At 40.9% G+C, this 20,825-nt stretch overlaps 1 pseudogene; it reads left to right on the top strand.

Annotated features, from left to right (window-relative positions):
* The window catches only part of LOC129654643 (kinesin-like protein KIF11), a 184,577-nt pseudogene that overhangs the window by 152,368 nt on the left and 11,384 nt on the right, over window positions 1-20,825 (top strand).

Genomic DNA, 20,825 nt, shown 5'->3' on the forward strand with positions numbered 1-20,825 from the left:
AGATTCACAGAGTTGGGTAGAGAGGAGAAGGGGGAGGGAGGAGATAGAAGCAACCTGGTGGAGAAAAATGAGAGTCCAAATGGGGAGAGAGCAGTCAAGCCAGTAATCTCACTCCCAAGTGAAAATGGGTCCTGAAGATTGGGTTCTTAAAGGCACAAAACTGGCAACAAATACCAAAAAGTCAAGATTAAAAATCTAGAGTAGAGGTTGGATTTTCAAAAATACAATATTAAAGAAAAAAGTCACAAAAATTATAAAATATATATATATATGAAGTTTGCTTTTAAAAAAAAAGGGTCTTTTTTTTTGCAAAGTAATAGTAGGTTATAAAAATGAAAATTAAAGGAGTAATAGAGGACTTAAAATTTTTTTTTAATTTTAAAAATTAAAGAATGATAATAGTAAAAATATATCTAGGACTTTCTCTGGTGTTTTTGTGGACAGTGTGGGGTCAGTTTATTTTCAGATAGTTCCGTGGTCCAGCTTATATTTCTCAAGATCTATAGGCCCCTTCCTATGTAGTTGGTACTAACTACAGGGTTTTAATCTATTGCACCTGTCACTTCCAAGGTGGTTCCCTCTGTTTTAGCTTCTTCTGTTTGCTGGTCTCTTCGGTGTCTAATTTCCACCCTGAGACAAGGGGGCGGTGGTGGACACTTTTTTTAGGCTCCCTTGTTCAGTTGTGCTGTGGGGAGGGAGGAACGCTGCAAAGAAATAACACTGGGGTCTGTGGGGAGTGCTCCCATTGTCTTGGCCACACTGGGTTTGCCCCCATTCACGGCGTGTGCTCTTTCTCTGTCTACACTGCTTAGTCTCTAGGTTGCTCTGCTGGGAACTGTCTGAGGCTGGCCCTGAGTTGTATGCACTTCCCAGGTCTAAGAGCTCAGGTTCAGGTTGTCGGGTACTCCTCAGAGGCACAGACTCGGTTGGGCCTGAATTTTGTGCCCTTTCCAGGTCCGAGCAGCTCAGGTGACCAGGTGTTTGGCGAGCACGGTTGCTGCGACTTATCGCCTCCCCTGTCCCTGCCACTCAGTTTTCTGGGTGTACAACCGGCAGACCTTCTCAGGCAGATGTTGACCATCCAGAATCCCAAGAAGTCTTGGTTAGCAACAAGCCTGCTTGCAATTTGGTAGATAATGCCTTTTTGGGGCCATGATTGCTTCTGGCTCTGGCTACCCTCACCTGCCTGTCTCCGGAGGGGGATGGGCTGGTCTGCAGCTGGCTAGCTCTGCTCAGTCCTTTGTTCTGTGAGGGGCCTGGCGGTGTGTTAGGTTAGGGCTTTTCTCAGGGTAGCTATCCCATAGTCTGATTTGCTCTCTCAGGTTAGTTCCCTCAGATTGACCTCAGGGCATTCAGGCCTGGTCCTTACTCTAAGCAATGCAGCCCATGCCTCCCTGCCCAGCCCCTGCTTGCTAGTGGCGGATGCAGGCGTTTGTGCTGCTTCTCCACTGGGAGTTACCGTTGGGCATGTAATCTGTGGGTTTTAATTATTTATTTATTTTTCCTCCCAGTTATGTTGCCCTCTGTGGTTCCAAGGCTCGCCAAAGAGTCGCCAGTGAGAGGGTTTCCTGGTGTTTGGAAACTTCTCTCTTTTTTAAGACTCCCTTTCTGGGACATATCTCCATCGCTACCTCTTTTGTCTCTCTTTTTATCTTTTATATTTTTTTCCTATCTCCTTTCGAAGACAATGGGCTGCTTTTCTGGGTGCCTGATGTCCTCTGCCGGCATTCAGAAGTTGTTTTGTGGAATTTATTCAGCGTTCAATGTTCTTATGATGAATTTGTGGGGGAGAAAGTGGTCTCCCCGTCCCATTCCTCTGCCATCTTAGGACTGCCTCCATAGCTCTGCTTTTTAATATGCTGTCTAGGTTTGTGTTTAATATCACTGAAAGTGAAAGTGTTAGTTGCTCTGTTGTGTCCAACTCTTTGAGATCCCATGGACTGTAGCCCATCAGACTCCTCTGTCTATGGAACTCTTTAGGCAAGAATATTGGAGTAGGTAGCCATTTCCTTCTCCAGGAGATCTTCCCAAACCAGGGACTGAACCCTCATCTCCCACATTGCAGGCAGATTTTTTTTTTTTTTTTTTTTTTACCATCTGAGCCACCAGGGAAGCCCCAGAACTATACATTTTAAAATGATTGAGATAGTAAAATTTATAACAAAATTTTAAAAACTGATAAGGCAATATGTTCTTTTTGCTAAAACCTGTTTGGTTGTCACTAGCAACCAAATGTACAACTAATATACAGTGTATATCACTCCTGATATACACTGCCTGCATCTAGGTTTATGTCAATCATGAGTAGTAATGATGAACATGAAAGACCTGCCCACAGGGTTTTGGAAGCCTTCCTCTAAGTCAACATCAGTCAATTAATCAAAACATTTTGAGGATGGTTATTAAACTAGTGGCTACTCCTCTTAATTGTAATTAGCATGTAATCCATATTTCTTTACACAGTCCACAAGCATCTTATGAAAAACTGCCAAAGTCCTAGTGCACTTTCCAGACCTACCTGTCTACCAGTCATCAGAGGGAGAAGAGACGCTTCCAAAGTAATTCTTGGTAACTGACCTGGCCATGCTCACTGACAGTACTGCTGCTGGGCTGGCCTGTTCTTCTGCAGCTCCACAGGCCTCTTTTTCCCTGACACTACAGTCTGTGTAAAGATTCTTGCTGGTTTCTCAGCTTTCTTAGGTGCCTTCTCTGCTCACAAGACTAGATTCTCTAGGGTTTGGGCACATACAGGCCAGTCTTCCCTCAACACTGTGTGAGAACCAGCCCCGTGTGAACTGTACATTCATGATTCCTAGACTCTGGCCCTTCCCAGTCAATTCATCATGCTATTTATTTTAAAGTTTCAAGGCCAAATTGAGTGACTTTCACTCTTGCTACTCAGAAGATAGCATCATCTGGGAGCTTGTTAGAAAATCAGGATCTCTGGGTGCCTCTCAGACTTATGAAATCTGCATTTTAAGAAGATATAAGGTGAGGTGCACATTAATATTTCCAACACTTAGACTGAGTCCTTCCACTGTGGAGGCCCCTTGCCTGTGTTCTCTCAAATGCCTGGGTACGTGGTGTTCTGTGTTGTCTCCATCCAACCTCTCTACGTAATGTGTCCTCTTGAATGATCTCTCTTAGTTGAAGAATCATTTTACATTGTTTAAGTTATTAAACTAAACAAAACAAGCTTCAAAATCCTTTGAGTTTTCTTTAGTTTTTTCTTTAATTAACAAGCCCAGCTAACTGTGACCTTTTCTGTACTGCTGTTTTTCTTGTGTGTCTGGACTGTCCTTTCTCTTTGTGCTTGCTGCCAACCTGTTTGCATCATTTCCACATCACCTTTAGAACTCCTGGTTCAGAGCTCTGCTTTCTGGGCATCTATACTTGTTCTTTAGGTACCAGTCCCTTTTCTTCCAAGATCAATTGCACAAGTATTGTTAGTATTACATTCAGGGATCTTTCAAACCTCTAGGATTGCCTCCCATTCACTGTCTCTTAGCCTAAGAATCTTATCTTTCCACTGAAATAAATATTTTCCCAGAAACAATTTTATATAATGCATGAACATAGTTAAAATATTGATTAAATGTCAAATTGTAACAAAAAAGTATTAGATCCCTCTGCATATAATTATTACTCCATCTTACTTGTGTTTTTTGATGCTTAGCTTTTATGTTCTTACTTTTATGCTAGATTGAAATTTTTCTTATTGATTTTGAATATTATCTATTGAATTTTTAATTACATTAGATGAAAGATTTGGCTTCTAATACCACTCTGTCCCCACTTTGTTTCCCATCTCCTATGAAGGGGATGACAGAGGATGAGATGGTTGGATGGTATCACCAACTCAATGGACATGAGTTTGAGTAAACGATGGGAGTTGGTGATGGACAGGAAGGCCTGACGTGCTGCAATACATGGGGTTGCAGAGTTGGACACAACTGAGCAACTGAACTGAACCTTTTAATCACAGGCATATCACAGTTTTTATTAAACTATTATAATTATTACTTCATAAATGTTAACTTCATATCCAAGAATCATATTGTGATTGTATTTCCTTTCTTTTATAATTAATTGTTAGTTTGGATTTAACAATTATATCATTTTAATTTTCTTAGGCTTTTTTGTACCTATACCCAGTTCTTCTCACTTTCTCCACAGCCTCACAATATAAGTTTCCAAATGACCAAATACATTTTCATTTTCTTAAGATTCTATACATGTGTATGTAAAATTTCCCAATGCCCTCCACAAGACTTTCAATTAAATTTTCCACATGGTGAGATCTAGCCACTACAGTTCTGTTCAGTCCCATCCCTCCTGGAGCACACTGGCTCTATTCCACTTTGGGTAAACTGGTGGACAGACCCAGTGCCCAGCTAACATCTGGGGCTCCCCAACATGATTTCTCTCCCCCACATGATCAGTGTGGGTCCAATCAGGAGACAGAAACCACAGAGTAACCCCCAAACAGGAAGTTTAATAGAAAGAATTATTCAATGTATATAGGAGAATAACTGTAAAGATGCAAAAAAAATGAAAGAGTGTGTCCTAGGGTTGAGGAAGCGTCCCCTGAGAAGGACAACTTGGAAGGGCTCTCCTCACTGGAGGTTTGGTTGCAGCCTCTTGAATGGCAGAGAAGTGTGCTGGGCTGCTGGGCCCGAGAGAGTCTCTGGTCACCCAGTGAGCAAGAAACAGGCCTCTGGGGGTACAAGTGACCCAAGGCTGGAGGTGGGCACCGAGAGGGGGTGGAGACCCACTGCAATCTGAAGGCCTGAAGTGCAGTGTCTGTGTCAGGAGGACCAAAGAGATGGTCCTTGGGCCCCAACCAGGATTTCAGAGTCTCCAAGGGGCTCACATGCTGGGTGTGCGTTGGGGCAGAGCACTGCTCATGTCTCTGAAGAGGTGCACTGATAGTTAGAGCAGCAGGAGCAAGAAAAGGCAAAACACAGCAACCATAACCAAGAACAGAGGCTTCCCTCCAGCATCCTCTACTGATGGAGAGGGAACCTTAGGGAGCCTGGTCCATGGCTGCAGAGCAGGCACTGGTAGCGCCTAGGGAGCAGAGAGGTGGTGCAGATGTCTGGACACCCACCCCTCAGCTTCCCCAGGCACCTTCTGCACACATTCAACTCTAAGTATTTCTACCTAACATACATAACAAGACAGAGCCATCCTTCATACAAGAGAAATTCTCACCCTTCCCCCAAATGAGGAGATACACAGTTCTAACAGTTATTGTATTCATTGCCAGCTTCATTAATTAATCTTCAAATTCAGTCCCAATCCCCATGAAATAGCCTGTTACCTCAACTACATTACAAAGTTAACTTCTAACAACTTATATAGAAAAAGCAAAAATGGGAAGGAGATAAAGAATAAAATGGTTAGTAACTGCCAATAGACACAGGTATACAATAAGAAAGGAAAACAAATGCAGTTTATACTGTCTTTTAGCAGTTTTTCGAGTGCCATGAGTTATATTGATTTGCTCCAGTAAAAATACTACACTGGTGCCAGCAGCTGTAACTGGAGTTTCACACTTGATTGAGCTTAGGATGGCCCACAGTGATTATCTAGGATCCATCTGGCTTCAGTACAGGCTAAATAGGTGAGTTAAGTGAGGATATGATAGGTATCACCCCCTTTCAAGTCTTTGATGGTGGTACTAAGCTTGGCAGTTCCACCAGGGATACTGCTTCCGGTTTACTATTTAAGTAATGAGGGGAATTTCTGTGACTACAGAGAAGGTACTGGAAGCACCTAGGGAGAAGGGGTGCCTTAGCATTTCCTATTGTAATGGTCCTTGTTGCTAAGTATTCAAACACTGGAGGAACAACCACAGAGTGGATCTGCTGTAAGTTAAGACTGCAATTACCACTGGCCCTGGGAACGTCTACCTTGTCTAGTAAGACACAGTATCGCTTTAAGACAGCCAACATTGGGCACTACTTTGCCTCTGGTGCCATGTGTTGGTTCTAATGCTACACCTAAAGGCTGAGAAACTAAAAGAAAAAACAACTTTTAGCTGAGAAGCTGAGCAGGGCTTTCATCACTTTCTCAGGGACAAGAAAGACAATTATTAGGACTCACCAAAGAGGAAAACAATAGAATGGGAAAGACTAGAGATCTCTTCAAGAAGATTAGAGATAATAAGGGAACATTTCATTCAAAGATGGACACAATAAAATACAGAAATGGTATGGACCTCTCGAAGTAGAAGATATTAAGAAGAAGTGGTGAGAATACACAGAGGAACTATACAAAAAAGATCTTCATGACCCATATAACCACAATGGTGTGATCACTCACCTAGAGCCAGACATCCTGGAGAAGTCAAGTGGGCCTTAGGAAGCACCACTATGAACAAAGCTAGTGGAGGTGATGGAATTCCAGTTCAGCTATTTCAAATCCTGAAAGATGATGCTGTGAAAGTGCTACACTCAATGTACACTCCTGTGGCCACACAGGACTGGAAAAGGTCAATTTTCATCCCAATCACAAAGAAAGTCAATGCCAGAGAATGTTCAAACTGCTGTACGATTGCACACGCTAGCTCAAAATTCTCCAAGCCAAACTTCAACAGTACATGAACTGAGAACTTCCAGATGTTCAAGCTGGATTTAGAAAAGGCAGAGGAACTAGAGATCAAATTGCCAACATCTGTTGGATCACTGAAAAAGCAAGAGACTTCCAGAAAAACATCTCCTTCTGCTTAATTGACTACACCAAAGACTTTGACTGTGTGGATCACAACAAACTGTGGAAAATTCTTCTGCAACTAAGTAACTGAACTGAACTGACTGACTGACCAAAGAGGAGAGGCCCTAATTAAACTCAATGCCCTGCAATTGGGACTACAAAAATGATACCATGGAAGGAAGGGAAATCTGGAAATAAACCTGCCTTCACCAGATTAAGGCAGCCCAGCTTCCAATCAACTCAGTCCCTAACCGTTTTAATATGAGATCTACTCCAATGTGTCTGCAGCATAAAATCTAATCCTCTCTGGGAAAAGATAACATTATTCAAGGCCTCAAATTTTCTCTCAAGTTTTTTATATTCAATGCCTCAGTTCAGTTCTGTTGCTCAGTCCTGTCCGACTCTTTGTGACCCGATGGACTGCCACATGCCAGGCTTCCCTGTCCATCACCAAATCTCAGAGCTTGCTAAAACTCATGTCCATCGAGTTGGTGATGCCATCCAACCATCCCATCCTCTGTCGTCCCCTTCTCCTCCTGCCTTCAATCTTTCCCAGAATCACAGTCTTTTCCAGTGAGTCACATTCTTTGCATCAGATGGCCACAGTATTGGAGCTTCATATTTTTAAAAATGCAGCTCCTTAATCTCCAAAAGATTTACGTTTTGAAGATATTAGCTATTCCATGGGAGAAAGAAGGAGAGTGGTTGTAATGACTCGAGTGTACAGAGAATAAGTCACTTGTCCATGGTTGCCCAGTGGTCAGTAGCTCCCAGGGTGTTAAAAATTAAAGCTGCATTCAGACTGTCCTATAATAATGTGGAGGGGATGGGGAGGTAAGTACACAAATAAACAGCTTGCCTGCTGAAACTTAACATTAAAGTCACTGAAACAGGTAGTTCTAAAGACAACATTTATAGCTTAGGTGAACCCAACAGAGTGATCAAGACTTCCCACCATGACAGTCTTGATCCCACCCCCTATTCTCTGATCTTTCCTGGTGGACTTTAGTTTTCTGTGCTTTCTACCACTGGTCCCAGGGAGACACTTTAGGAGTTAGTGAACTAAAATGGACTGGAATGGGTGAATTTAACTAAGAGGACCGTTATATCTACTACTGTGGGTAAGAATCTCTTAGAAGAAATGGAGTAGCCCACATAGTCAACAAGAGTCCGAAATGCAGTACTTGGATGCAATATCAAAAATGATGGAATGATCTCTGTTCATTTCCAAGGCAAACCTTTCAATATCACAGTAATACAAGTCCTTGCCCCAACCCCTAATGCTAGAGAAGCTGAAGCTGAAAAGTTCTATGAAGATCTACAGGATCTTCTAGAACTAACATCCAAAACAGATGTCCTTTTCATTATAGGCAACGGGAATGCAAAAGAAGGAAATCAAAAGCTACCTGGAGTAACAGGGATATTTGGCCTTGGGGTACACAATGAAGCGGGTCAAAGACTAACAGAGTTTTGCCAAGAGAACATGCTGGTCAGAGCAAACACCCTTTTCCAACAACACAAGAGAAGACTACATATGGACATGACCAGATGGTCAATACCTAAATCAGATTGATTATATTCTTTGCAGCCAAAGATGGAGAAGCTCTATACAGTCAGCAAAAACAAGACTGGGAGCTGACTGTGGCTCAGATCATGAACTCCTTGTTGCCAAATTCAGACTTAAATTGAACAAAGTAGGGAAAACCACTAGACCATTCAGGTATGACCTAAATCAAATCCCTTATGATTATACAGTGGAAGTGACAAATAGATTCAAGGGATTAGATCTTATAGACAGTGTGCCTGAAGAACTATGGACAGAGGTTCATGACATTGCACAGGAAGCAGCGATCAAGACCATCCCCAAGAAAAAGAAATGCAAAAATGCAAAATGGTTGTCTGATGCCGCTGCTGCTGCTGCTAAGTCGCTTCAGTTGTGTCTGACTCTGAGCAACCCCATAGACAGCAGCCCACCAGGCTCCTCTGTCCCTGGGATTCTCCAGGCAAGAATCCTGGAGTGGGTTGCCATTTCCTTCTCCAATGCATGCATGCATGCTAAATCACTTCAGTCTTGTCCGACTCTGTGTGACCCTATGGACAGCAGCCCACCAGTCTCCCTCCAATGTCCATGGGATTCTCTAGGCAAGAATACTGGAGTGGGTTGTCATTTCCTTCTCCAGTTGTCTGCCGAGGCCTTACAAATAGCTGAGAAAAGAAGAGAAGCTAAAGGCAAAGGAGAACAGGAAAGGTATACCCATTTGAATGCAGAGTTCCAAAGAATAGCAAGGAGAGATAAGAAAGTCCTCCTCAGTGATAAATACAATGAAATAAAGGAAAACAATAGAATGGGAAAGACTAGAGATCACTTCAAGAAAATTAGAGATACCAAGGGAACATTTTATGCAAAGATGAGCACAATAAAGGACAAAAATAGTATGGATCTAACAGAAGCAGGGTTTCCCAGGTGGTTCAGTGGTAAAGAATCTACCTGCCAATGCAAGAGATGCAGGTTCAATCTCTGGGTTAGGAAGATCCCCTGGAAAAGGAAATGGCAATGTACTCCAGTATTCTTGTCTGGAAAATTCCATGGACACAGGAGCCTGATGGGCTACAGTCCACGGGGTGGCAAAGAGTCAGACATGACTGAGCACACACAACTTGTAATCAACAGAAGCAGAAGATATTAAGAAGAGGTGACAAGAATACACAAAAGAACTATACAAAAAAGATCTTCATGACCCAGATAACCACGGTGGTGAGATCACTCACCTAAAGTCAGACATCCTGGAATGCGAAGCTAGTGGAGGTGATGGAATTCCAGTTGAGCTGTTTCAAATCCTAAAAGATGATGCTGTGAAAGTGCTACACTCAATATGTCAGAAAATCCGGAAAACGCAGCAGTGGACACAGGACTGGAAAAGGTCAGTTTTCATTCCAATCTCCAAGAAAGTCAATGCCAAAGCCTGTCCAAACTACCACACAATTGCACTCATCTCACACGCTAGTAAAGTAATGCTCAAAATTCTCCAAGCCAGGCTTCAATAGTACATGAACGGTGAACTTCCAGAAGTTCAAGCTGGTTTTAGAAAAGACAGCGGAACCAGAGATCAAATTGTCAACATCCACTGGATCGTGGAAAAAGCAAGAGAGCTCCAGAAAAACATCTATTTCTGCTTTATTGACGATGCCAAAGTCTTCAACAGTGTGGTGCCGGGAGCCGGCGAGAGGCACTCCACTCGTGACAAAGGTCATGAGGAAGGAGGCTTGGCATACGCAAAGGCGGGATCGAGCCTCAGGAGTCCCCCCGGATATTCTTGAGCATCTACCCCCAAAAAACCAGAGTCTGCCTACTTTATTGCTTTGTGCTTTCACCTCTGACTTTACTGGGGGCTGTCCCCCACCACCATCTCACTCTCTCTGTCAAAGTGTTAACTTACAGCTCCAATTAATAAAGTTCCTGGGCATTAGGAGTGTTTAAATCTAAACCCCTCAGATAGCTCTCTAACTCGCCTGACAAGTTTATCCGGACTCCTACAGCTATGCATATGATTGTTTACAGTCTCCCAGCCTCGAGAGGCACGGGAAGCTTAAGATATTCAAATAGCTTAGAGCCTCTCAGAGAATTAGAAACTGTCAGAATAAAACTAGTAAAAGATTTCATTGATGAGCCAATGCTTGCTGCCAAGTTTCCACATCCCCTGTATTGTATCCTTGAATGTGTATTAATTAATATAGTTGGTATGTAGAAAAGATAAGTAGTGGCCTTGGTGTTGGCAACTTTAGACCCTTAAGGTAATAAATTTTTTCCTTTGTTGTAAACCCATTACGCCTCTGCCCTATAGGAATGCAATTTTATCTAACACCTTCGGAAGATGGCGCCAAACCTTAGAATAATTACTCTTAGAGAAAATAAGTCTTACGGTTGACAAACCTTTGTCAACAGTCATAAAATGTTAATAGGCCTTCTGGCCAGAAGATGATGTAAATCACCTAAACCATTTGTATACGATAAATTTGCAGGAAAGAAACCCTGGTTTTTGATAAGGATCAAACACTGCTGACTTTGCATCCCCTATTATCCTCTATGTGTAACTTAGGGTATAAAAACCCCTGTTGAAAATAAAGCTACGGGCCTTGCTCACCAAAGCTTGGTCTCCCCATGTCATTCTTTCTTCTCAATTTCTGGCTGAGTCTCCATCTGGAGCGTGGAGGTCCTCTGCGACCATTTATTTGCCTGGGCTTCTAAGACCCACTCGAGAAGGTGTCTAAGGTGGGGCACCTTCCGCTATTCAAGAGGGCGCCTGCGGCCTCCGTGGTCAGAGCTAACCTGGTGTCACAGGTTATATTGATTTTCTGCATAAACCAAGTTACTCAGCCTCTTTTCTCCACTGAATTTTCCTACTGAGCTATCCTCATTCTATTACTCTTTATATCTTTGATGAATATTTAAATTAAGTCGCCGACGCCATCTCTCCTTCGAATACCCTGGATCAGCCAGGGCTGGACCTCGGCAGTGTGGATCACAACAAATTGTGGAAGATTCTGAAAGAGATGGGAATACCAGACCACCTGACCTGTCTCTTGAGAAACCTATAGGCAGGTCAGGAAGCAACAGTTAGAACTGGACATGGAACAACAGATTGGTTCCAAATGCGGAAAGGAGTACATCAAGGAGTACATAAGTCAACCTGCTTATTTAACTTATATGCAGAGGATATCATGCAAAATGCCAGGCTGGATGAAGCACAAGCTCGAATCAAGATTGCCTGGAGAAATATCAATAATCTCAGATATGCAGATGACACAAATCTTATGGCAGAAAGTGAAGAAGAACTAAAGAGCCTCATGATGAAAGTGAAGGAGGAGAGTGAAAAAGTTGGCTTAAAACTCAACATTCAGAGAACTAAGATCATGGCATCTGGTCTCATCACTTTATGGCAAATAGACAGGGAAACAATGGAAACAGTGAAAAACTTTATTTTTCCAGGCTCCAAAATCACTGCAGATGATGACTGTAGCCATGAAATGAAAAGATGCTTGCTCCTTGGAAGAAAAGCTATGACCAACCTAGACAGCATATTAAAAAGTAAAGACATTACTTTACCAACAAAGGTCTGTCTAGTCAAAGGTATGTTTTTTCTAGTAGTCATGCAGGGATGTGAGAGATGGACCATAAAGAAGGTTGAGTGCTGAAGAATTGATGCTTTTGTACCATGGTGCTGGAGAAGACTCCTGAGAGTCCCTTGGGCTGCAAGGAGATCCAACCAGTCCATCCTAATGGAAATCAGTTCTGAATATTCATTGGAAGGACTGATGCTGAAGTTGAAACTCCAATATTTTGGCCACCTGATGCCAAAATTGATTTTGGCATAAACTTTTGGCGTAAACTCATTAGAAAAGACTCTGATGCTTGGAAGGATTGAAGGCAGGAGGAGAAGGGGACGGCAGAGGATGAGATGGTTGCATGGCATCACCGGCTCAATGGACATGAGTTTGAGTAGGTTCTGGGAGTTGGTGATGGACAGAGAAGCATGGCATGCTGCAGTCCATGGGGTTGCAAACAGTTGGACACAACTGAGTGACTGAACTGAACTGAATTGAATGATAGAAATTGGATGGAAGCAAGGTATTTTGTCCCCTTAAGCACTTCCAGGCTGACCTTTACCTTTCTGTTTTATATAGTTGTTTTATATAGTCCTTTCTTTCCCAACCCATCTGCCCATCATAAGGAGCTCCCAATCTGCAATCCTTTTATCATCATGGAGAGATGAAGATTATTGTGTAGTCCATTCTAAGCATAAAATTAGAAGCCCAGTCACATAATTAATGAGGTATTGAACAGGTAGAATAATAAAAGAAAAATTTACCTTTTGCCACTCTGCTTATACAAGATACATGACTCCAGGTATTGTCTTATTGTAGTAAAAGAATTTAACTCCACTCTGTTGATGGAGAAGTCTGTGTTTACTATGTCCAGAGAGTAGGACAGGACAAGGCCTTGGTCCCAGGGACGCAGCATATAATGGAAAAATTTTGCCAGTTCCTTGAATGGTGAGAAGTCATGAGCTCACAATATGTTAGGGAACCAAGAGTTCAGGACCAGTTCTATCAGAAAATAAATAAATAAATATTCCAAGGCAAAAGAATGCATTCACACTTGCATTTCAGACAAAAATTTGTCTTGGTTGTCAGGGTTTGGAAAGAGGCCCACATCCTTCCTTTGTTCTCCCACCTCCTCTTTTTGACAGCAAGGAGTGGGGAGACAAGAGATGCTCTCCCACTCTTGGAACAACACCTGACCATCTGGCGCCAGTTAGTTCAGTGCCTTGGCAACATTAGCTCAACTCAGGGTCCATATCTGGCCTCTGTATTGATATGGTTATCCCAGTTCTGCTCAAGTGGAACCACCTGAGTAATTCCTAAGTGGTCCTATCCAAGGACTGACAGAGAACCCAGAGCCTGGGATAAATGACACTGATATCACATTAGGCCCTTGCTACAATGATGTTAGATACTGAGTATGTGGACTTCCTTCCTGCTTTACACCTGCAGATAACGCTATGGCTGTGTCAGGCCATACCTACCCAACCTCAACCTGCTTAGCAACCCATCCTCATACTCTCAGTGTGAACTTTGGTATCAGCCAGTCTAGTTCTACATCCCCCTTGCTTTTGTGACTCAATGATCTAACTCACAGTATTAGGAACTCCCTCATAAGATCATTTCATACTGTGGGGAAAAAATGAAGTAACCTTGTGAGGGAGTTCCTAATACCAACTTCTTTCACTGGTGAGAAAACTAAGGTTTGGTTGAGTTAGATAATTAACTAACAAGTGCAAGGGAGATGTATGACTATACTGACTGATATCAAAGTTCACACTGACAGTCATGGGGCTGCACAGGTGGAGGTGATGAAATTCCAGTTGAGCTATTTCAAATCCTAAAAGATGATGCTATCAAAGTGCTGCACTCACATGTTGCAAATTTGGAAAACTCAGCAGTGGCCAGCGGACTGGAAAAGTTCAGTTTTCATTCCAATCCTAAAGAGGAGCAGTACCAAAGAATGTTCAAACTACTAGACAACTACACTCATTTCACATGCTAGCAGTAATGCTCAAAAACCTTCAAGCTAGGCTTCAACAGTATGTGAATCAAGAACTTCCAGAGGTACAAGCTGGTTGTAGCAAAGGCAGAAGAACCAGAGGTCAAATTGCTGGTGCACTGAGGTGACCCAGAGGGATGGTAGGGGGAGGGAGGAGGGACAGGGGTTCAGGATGGGGAACATGTGTATACCTGTGGCGGATTCATGTTGATGTATGGCAAAACCAATACAATATTGTAAAGTTATTAACCTCCAATTAAAATAAATAAATGTATATTTAAAAAAAAGAAAAAGAAAAAAAATTGCCAACATTCACTGAATCATAGAGAAAGCAAGGGAATTTCAAACAAAATTTACTTCTGCTTCATTGACTATACTAAAGCCTTTGACTGTGATCACTGCTGAGTTTTCCAAATGTGAAATGCTGCATATTGAGTGCAGCACTTTCACAGCATCATCTTTTAGGATTTGAAATAGCTCTACTGGAATTCCATTATCTCCACTATTTTGTTCATAGTGATGCTTCCTAAGGCCCACTTGACTTCACATTCCAGGATGTCTGGGTCTAGGTGAATGATCACACCATCATGATTATCTTGGTCATGAAGATCTTTTTTGTACAGTTCTTCTGTGTATTCTTGCCACCTCTTCTTAATACCTCTGCTTCTGTTAGGTCCCTAACATTTCTATCCTTTACTGAGCCCATCTTTGCATGAAATCTTCCCTTGGTATCTCCAATTTTCTTGAAGAGATCTCTAGTCTTTCCCATTTTATTGTTTTCCTCTATTTCTTTGCACTGATCACTGAGGAAGGCTTTCTTATCTCTCCTTGCTATTTTTTGGAACTCTGCATTCAAATGGGTATATCTTTCCTTTTCTCCTTTGCTTTTTACTTCTCTTCTTTTCACAGCTATTTGTAAAGCCTCCACAGATAGCCATTTTGATTTTCTGCATTTCTTTTTTCTTCACGATGTTCTTGATCCCTGTCTTCTGGACAATGTCACAAACCTCTGTCCATAGTTCATCAGGCACTCTGTCAATCAGATCTAGTCCCTTAAATCTAGTTGTCACTTCCACTGTATAATCGTAAGGGATTTGATTTAGGTCATACTCGAATGGTCTAGTGGTTTTCCCTACTTTCTTTAAGTAAGACTTAATTTAAGTCTGAATTTGGCAACAAGGAGTTCATGATCTGAGCCACAGTCAGATTTTGGTCTTATTTTTGCTGACTGTATAGAGCTTCTCCATCTTTGGCTGCAAAGAATATATCAATCTGATTTCTGCATTGGCTATCTGGTGATGGCCATGTGTAGAGTCTTCTCTTCTGTTGTTGGAAGAGGGTGTTTGTTATGACCAGTGTGTTCTCTTGGCAAAACTCTATTAGCCTTTACCCTCCTTCATTCTGTACTGCAAGGCCAAATTTGGCTGTTATTCCAGGTGTTTCTTGACTTCCTACTTTTACATTCCAGTCCCCCATAATGAAAAGGACATCATTTTGGGGTGTTAGTTCTAGAAGGTCTTGTAGGTCTTCGTACAACTGTTCAGCTTCAGCTTCTTCAACATTAGTTATTGGGGCATAGACTTGGATTACTGTGATATTGAATGGTTTGCCTTGGAAGTGAATACAGATCATTCTGTCATTTTTGAGATTGCATCCAAGTACTGCATTTCTTGCCCACAGTAGTAGGTATAACAGTCATCTGAGTTAAATCCACCCATTCCAGTCCATTTTAGTTAGCTGATTCCTAGAATGTCAATGATCACTCTTGCCATCTCCTGTTTGACCACTTCCAATTTACCTTGATTCATGGACCTAACATTCCAGGTTCCTATGCAATATTGCTCTTTACAGCATTGGACTTTGCTTCTATTACCAGTCACATCCACAACTGGCTGTTGTTTTTGCATCAGCTCTCTTTCTTCATTTTTTCTGAAGTTATTTCTCCATTGATCTCCAGTAGCATATTGAGCATCTAACTATCTGGGGAGTTCATCTTTCAGTGTCTTATCTTTTTGCCTTTTCATACTGTTCATGGGGTTCTCAAGGCAAGAATACTGAAGTGGTTTGCCATTCCCTTCTCCAGTGACCACGTTTTGTCAGAACTCTCCACCTTAACACATCTGTCCTGGGTGGCCCTACACAGTATGGCTTAGTTTCACTGAGTTAGACAAGGCTGTGGTCCATGTGAGTAGATTGGCTAGTTTTCTGTGATTGTGGGTTCAGCCTGTCTGTCCTCTGATGCCTTCTCTCAGCACCTACGGTCTTACTGGGATTTCTCTTACCTTGGATGTGGGGTATCTCTTCATGGCTGCTCCAGTAAAGCACAGCTCCTGCTCCTTACCTTGGACGTGGGGTATCTCTTGGCCACTTGCTGCTTCAGTGCCATGCATGGACTGCTTCAAAATTGGGAAAGGAGTGCTTCAAAATTGGGAAAGGAGTACATCAAGGCTGTATATTGTCATCCTGCTTGTTTAACTTATATACAGAGTACATCATGCAAAATGCTGAGCTGGATAAGTCACAATCTGGGAGAAATATCAGCGACCTCAGACATGCAAATGCTACCACTCTAAAGGCAGAAAGTGAAGAGGAACTAAAGAGCCTCTTGATAAGGGTAAAAGAGGAGAATGAAAAAGCTGGGTTAAAACTCAGCATTCAAAAAAAAAAAGATCATGGCATCCGGTCCCATCACTTTATGGCAAGTAGATGAGGAAAAAGTGGAAGCAGTGACAGATTTTATTTTGTAGGCTCCAAAATCACTGCAGACAGTGACTGCAGCCATGAAATTAAAAGACTTGCATCTTGGAAGAAAACCTGCAGCAAACATAAACGGTGTATTAAAAAGCAGAGACATTACTTTGCTGACAACGGTCCATCTAGTCAAAGCTATGGTTTTTCCAGTAGTCGTGTATGGATGTGAGAGGTGGACCATAAAGAAAGCTGAGTGCCAAAGAATTGATGGTTTCAAGTGGCAATGTTGAAGAAGCCTTGTGAGAGTCCCTTGGACAACAAGGAGATCAAGCCAGTCAATCCTAAAGGAAATCAGTCCTGAGTATTCGTTGGAAGGACTGATGCTGAAGTTCCAATACTTTGGCCACCTAATGTGAAGTGTCAATTCATTGGAAAAGACCTGGATGCTGGGAAAGATTGCGGGCAGGAGGAGAATGGGGCAACAGAGGATGAGTTGGTTGGATGGCATCTCAGACTCAATGTACATGAGTTTGAGCAAACTCCGGGAGACAGCAAAGGACAGGGAAGCCTGGCATCCTGCAGTTCATGGGGTCACAAAGAGTCGTACATGACTTACCGACTTAACAATAACAATAACAACATAAGGTAATTTAGGAGACTGAACCAAATAACCAGTGTAAAGGGATTTTAGCACTTTGCCTCATTAGTGATGGCCATTTATTACTGGCCAAGGGACTATAGGGCAAAGTGAAAGTAAGTGCCCTTCCTGTTAGATAGAGCCCTTCCTGATGGGCACATGAAACAATGCTTAAAATCAAAACCACAGTGAGATACCATCTTGCACTCATTGGATGGCTATTATAAAAACAAAGTGAGTAGAAAATAACATGCATTGGTGATGATGTGAAGAAATGGAAACCCTTATGTATTATTGGTGGAAATGTAAAATGGTGTGGCCACTATGGAAAAGGGTGTGTAGTTCCTCAAAAACTTAAAAACAGAATTACCATACAACCCAGCAATCCCACTTCTGGTTATTTACCTCCCACAATTGAGAGTGAGACCTTAAGAAGATATTTGTATATTAATATTCATAGCAGCATTATTCACAATACCTAGTAGGCACTGAGTAGGTAAAAACCACCCAAATGTCCTCAATAAGATGAATGGTGTTATAAAATACAGAATTCAACTGAGTAAATTTTAAAGACCTTATTGATTTCACTCAATGGTCCATGACTTCTGCAGCATCCAGATAGGAAGGAGTTCTGTGGAGCTGTAGAAAATGAAAGACTCTTTCAGGCAGAAGGGAACAGGAACAAAGTTATACTAGCAAAATCAGACTTGTTTTGGCAACATCACTCTCCTTTAGGGGAGGGCAGGGGTCTAAGGGGCAGATGACCTCACTAGTGCTGCTCAGGCGATTCCTGATTTTGCTATTGAACAGATTGTTGTAAATGGCTTGTAAATGATTTGGCTTCTCTAACATTAGGTTAATTTTTTAGTTTTTTCTTTTAAACCTGTTTTGAAATGTTTATGTTTAAATATACTATAAAGGAGGCCCTTGTTATATATGTGTTTTAACTATTGCAGTAAATGGTATTCTTTAAGTCTTTATTAATATTATAATTTCAGGATCCTTTGGCTGGTATAATTCCACATACTCTTCATCAGATTTTTGAGAAACTTACTGATAATGGTACTGAATTTTCAGTGAAAGTCTCACTATTGGAAATCTATAATGAAGAGTTCTTTGATCTCCTTAATCTATCTTCTGATGTTTCTGAGAGATTGCAGATGTTAGATGATCCCTGTAACAAGGTAACTTGAGTCTTTTACAATGAAATGTCTCCAAAGGTTAATGTGTGATATTTTGAGAATTTATATATATATTTGTATATATATATATCTCTTTTTAACCAACTTAATGGATGTTCTTCTGATATTTGGTCAAAGGGGAGTGATAATCAAGGGTTTAGAAGAAATTACAGTACACAACAAGGATGAAGTCTATCAAATTTTGGAGAAGGGGCAGCAAAAAGGACAGCTGCAGCAACTTTGATGAATGCCTACTCTAGGTAAGAAAGCCCTCCCCCCCCCCCCATGCTCTATTTTGTTTTCAAGAAGAATATCCAAACTTGGGAAATCAAATTGGGGCGTGTCAAGGTATGTGAGTCACACACCTGGATTGTGTGCTGAATTGCTTGCCTTAGCAATTGGCTTGAGATTTATAAGGAGAGCACCAATATTGGGAGAATGTTGAAAGGAGGACAAAGACAAGTTGAACTTGAGCAGAATTATTAATTTTTAAGTAGAAGATTTCTTTTCCCAAATGAAATTATACATGGGAGCCCTGATTAAAATGTGGCTGGGGTAGTTGATTTGGCAGTGGGATACTCAGGGGCTTACCTCCTCAGCTTTCAGGAGATTTGCCCTGAGTACTTTTCTGGAGCCCCTAAGGATACTTAAAATACAGTTTGAAAATCCCTTATTTGAGTAAAGATTAGAAGAAAACCAGATGGCCTGTGTTTCTCCCCCTACCCCAAGCTTAATCGAGGAATAAATGACAAAATTTTATATATTCAGGTTGTACAACATGACTTTTTTCTTCCCAATGGCTTAATTTTAATGTAGGAAGACACATGATGACTAACAGAATACACATGATCACTAATACAGGCTTTCAAGGGGAGAAAGAGGCATAAGAATCCCTTATAAGATGAATCCCAGACTCTACAAATGCACTTACCAAATCAGAAGTGATTTTTTTTTTCGCTCGTCTTTGAAGGAAACATCAGAACGTAATTGAAAGAGTTGTAGATTAGGAGTTAGATATTTGTGCTTAGTTCCAGTTCTGCAGTTAACTAAATATGTTACTTCAGGTAGTTAAACTTACCTGAACATCATTTTCCCCGAACTGCAAAATGATTTTGAGGTCTTACTCTCTTATAGTTGGACATTTCCACAATATGCTATAGCAGTTATAATTGTAGCTTTATATAAACATATGTGTATTTAAAGAAAGAAGAAAAATAGCATAACATGAAAGTAACCAGTATCATGGAATTATGGGTGATTTTATAATTTAATTTCCTATAATAGCTTTCCATTAAAAATGGAATTATAAACAAATCATAGAATGAAGTTTCCATTTGAATTAAATGTTTGGTTTATAACTTGACTTGATTTAGACTTTGGAAGAATGAATTTAAGAAAATTTTTTCTCTAAATAGTTTTCTCTGAAATATAAAATTCCCATTATTCTGTAAATTTGAATAATTTAAAATTTCCTAATTTTCATTGAAGACTGGAGTAAAGATATCTTCTTATCAATGTATGTGATAAAGAAAAGGAACATGATTCAGTTTTCCAAAATCAGAGTTGACTTTTATGCTTAATAGCATTAATTCTATTATCTTGAGTTAGGAATGGGCAAATAATGGTAGAAAAACATGAGATATATTTTATAATTCAAATCAATAGTTTATATTTTTCCCTGTGTCCCTCCCCTTTTCTGTTATTTAAAATAACTCAAATAATTTTGTAAAAATGATACTTATAAAATTTTCCAAGTCACATAAAAGTACAAATAAGAAAATTAGAAATTACCATATTCCAACCATCAATGACATTAACAAACAGAATGTTCTTCATCAGATATTGATACAGAAAGGAATGCTGTCTTTGGTTGTCTGCATTGTTTTTTATATCACTAAGATAAAAGTTGAGTGTCAGTATACAGCATAAGAAGGGCTTTGGAAAACCTTATAGTCTAGCAGTGATTACTTGTGGTGTTTCAGTGAACACTGCTATTTACTATTTGTGCTGTTCAGAGGAAGGACCTACCTGTCTCTGGTGACCTTCTCAAGGCAGAGCAATGTACTTTTAGGACAATTGACACTGAGGGGGAGTGATCTGGTGGCTTGCCTGATGCTGTTTGAGTTTAAGGTAATGATGTATTTCAAGTGGTTCTTATAAATAGATCAATTGCAAGCCATCTCTTCTGACACACCAGGCAGCTGTTCAAACACTATTCCACATCCAGCTTTTGGAGGTGTCGGAGGATTCTAAGTCATTTAAGCTGTTTTCAGGTAAATTATTATTGGGTTCTTCTGTGCAGACAGCAGGAGCAAGAAAGCCAAAACCTAGCATCGTTCTATCCACTGTCTTCCAAAATTTTACTGATATCCTGTCTGATAATATCTTTCTCTACCCTGATGGATTTAGATCTTTCTTTGCTGTTTTCATTATGTTATAGAAAGAAAACAAATAATGGTTTGCATTATAACGATTGGGCAACTTGGTCTTGTTTTCT

Source organism: Bubalus kerabau, chromosome 1, assembly GCF_029407905.1.
Source record: "Bubalus kerabau isolate K-KA32 ecotype Philippines breed swamp buffalo chromosome 1, PCC_UOA_SB_1v2, whole genome shotgun sequence".
Classification (NCBI taxonomy): domain Eukaryota; kingdom Metazoa; phylum Chordata; class Mammalia; order Artiodactyla; family Bovidae; genus Bubalus; species Bubalus kerabau.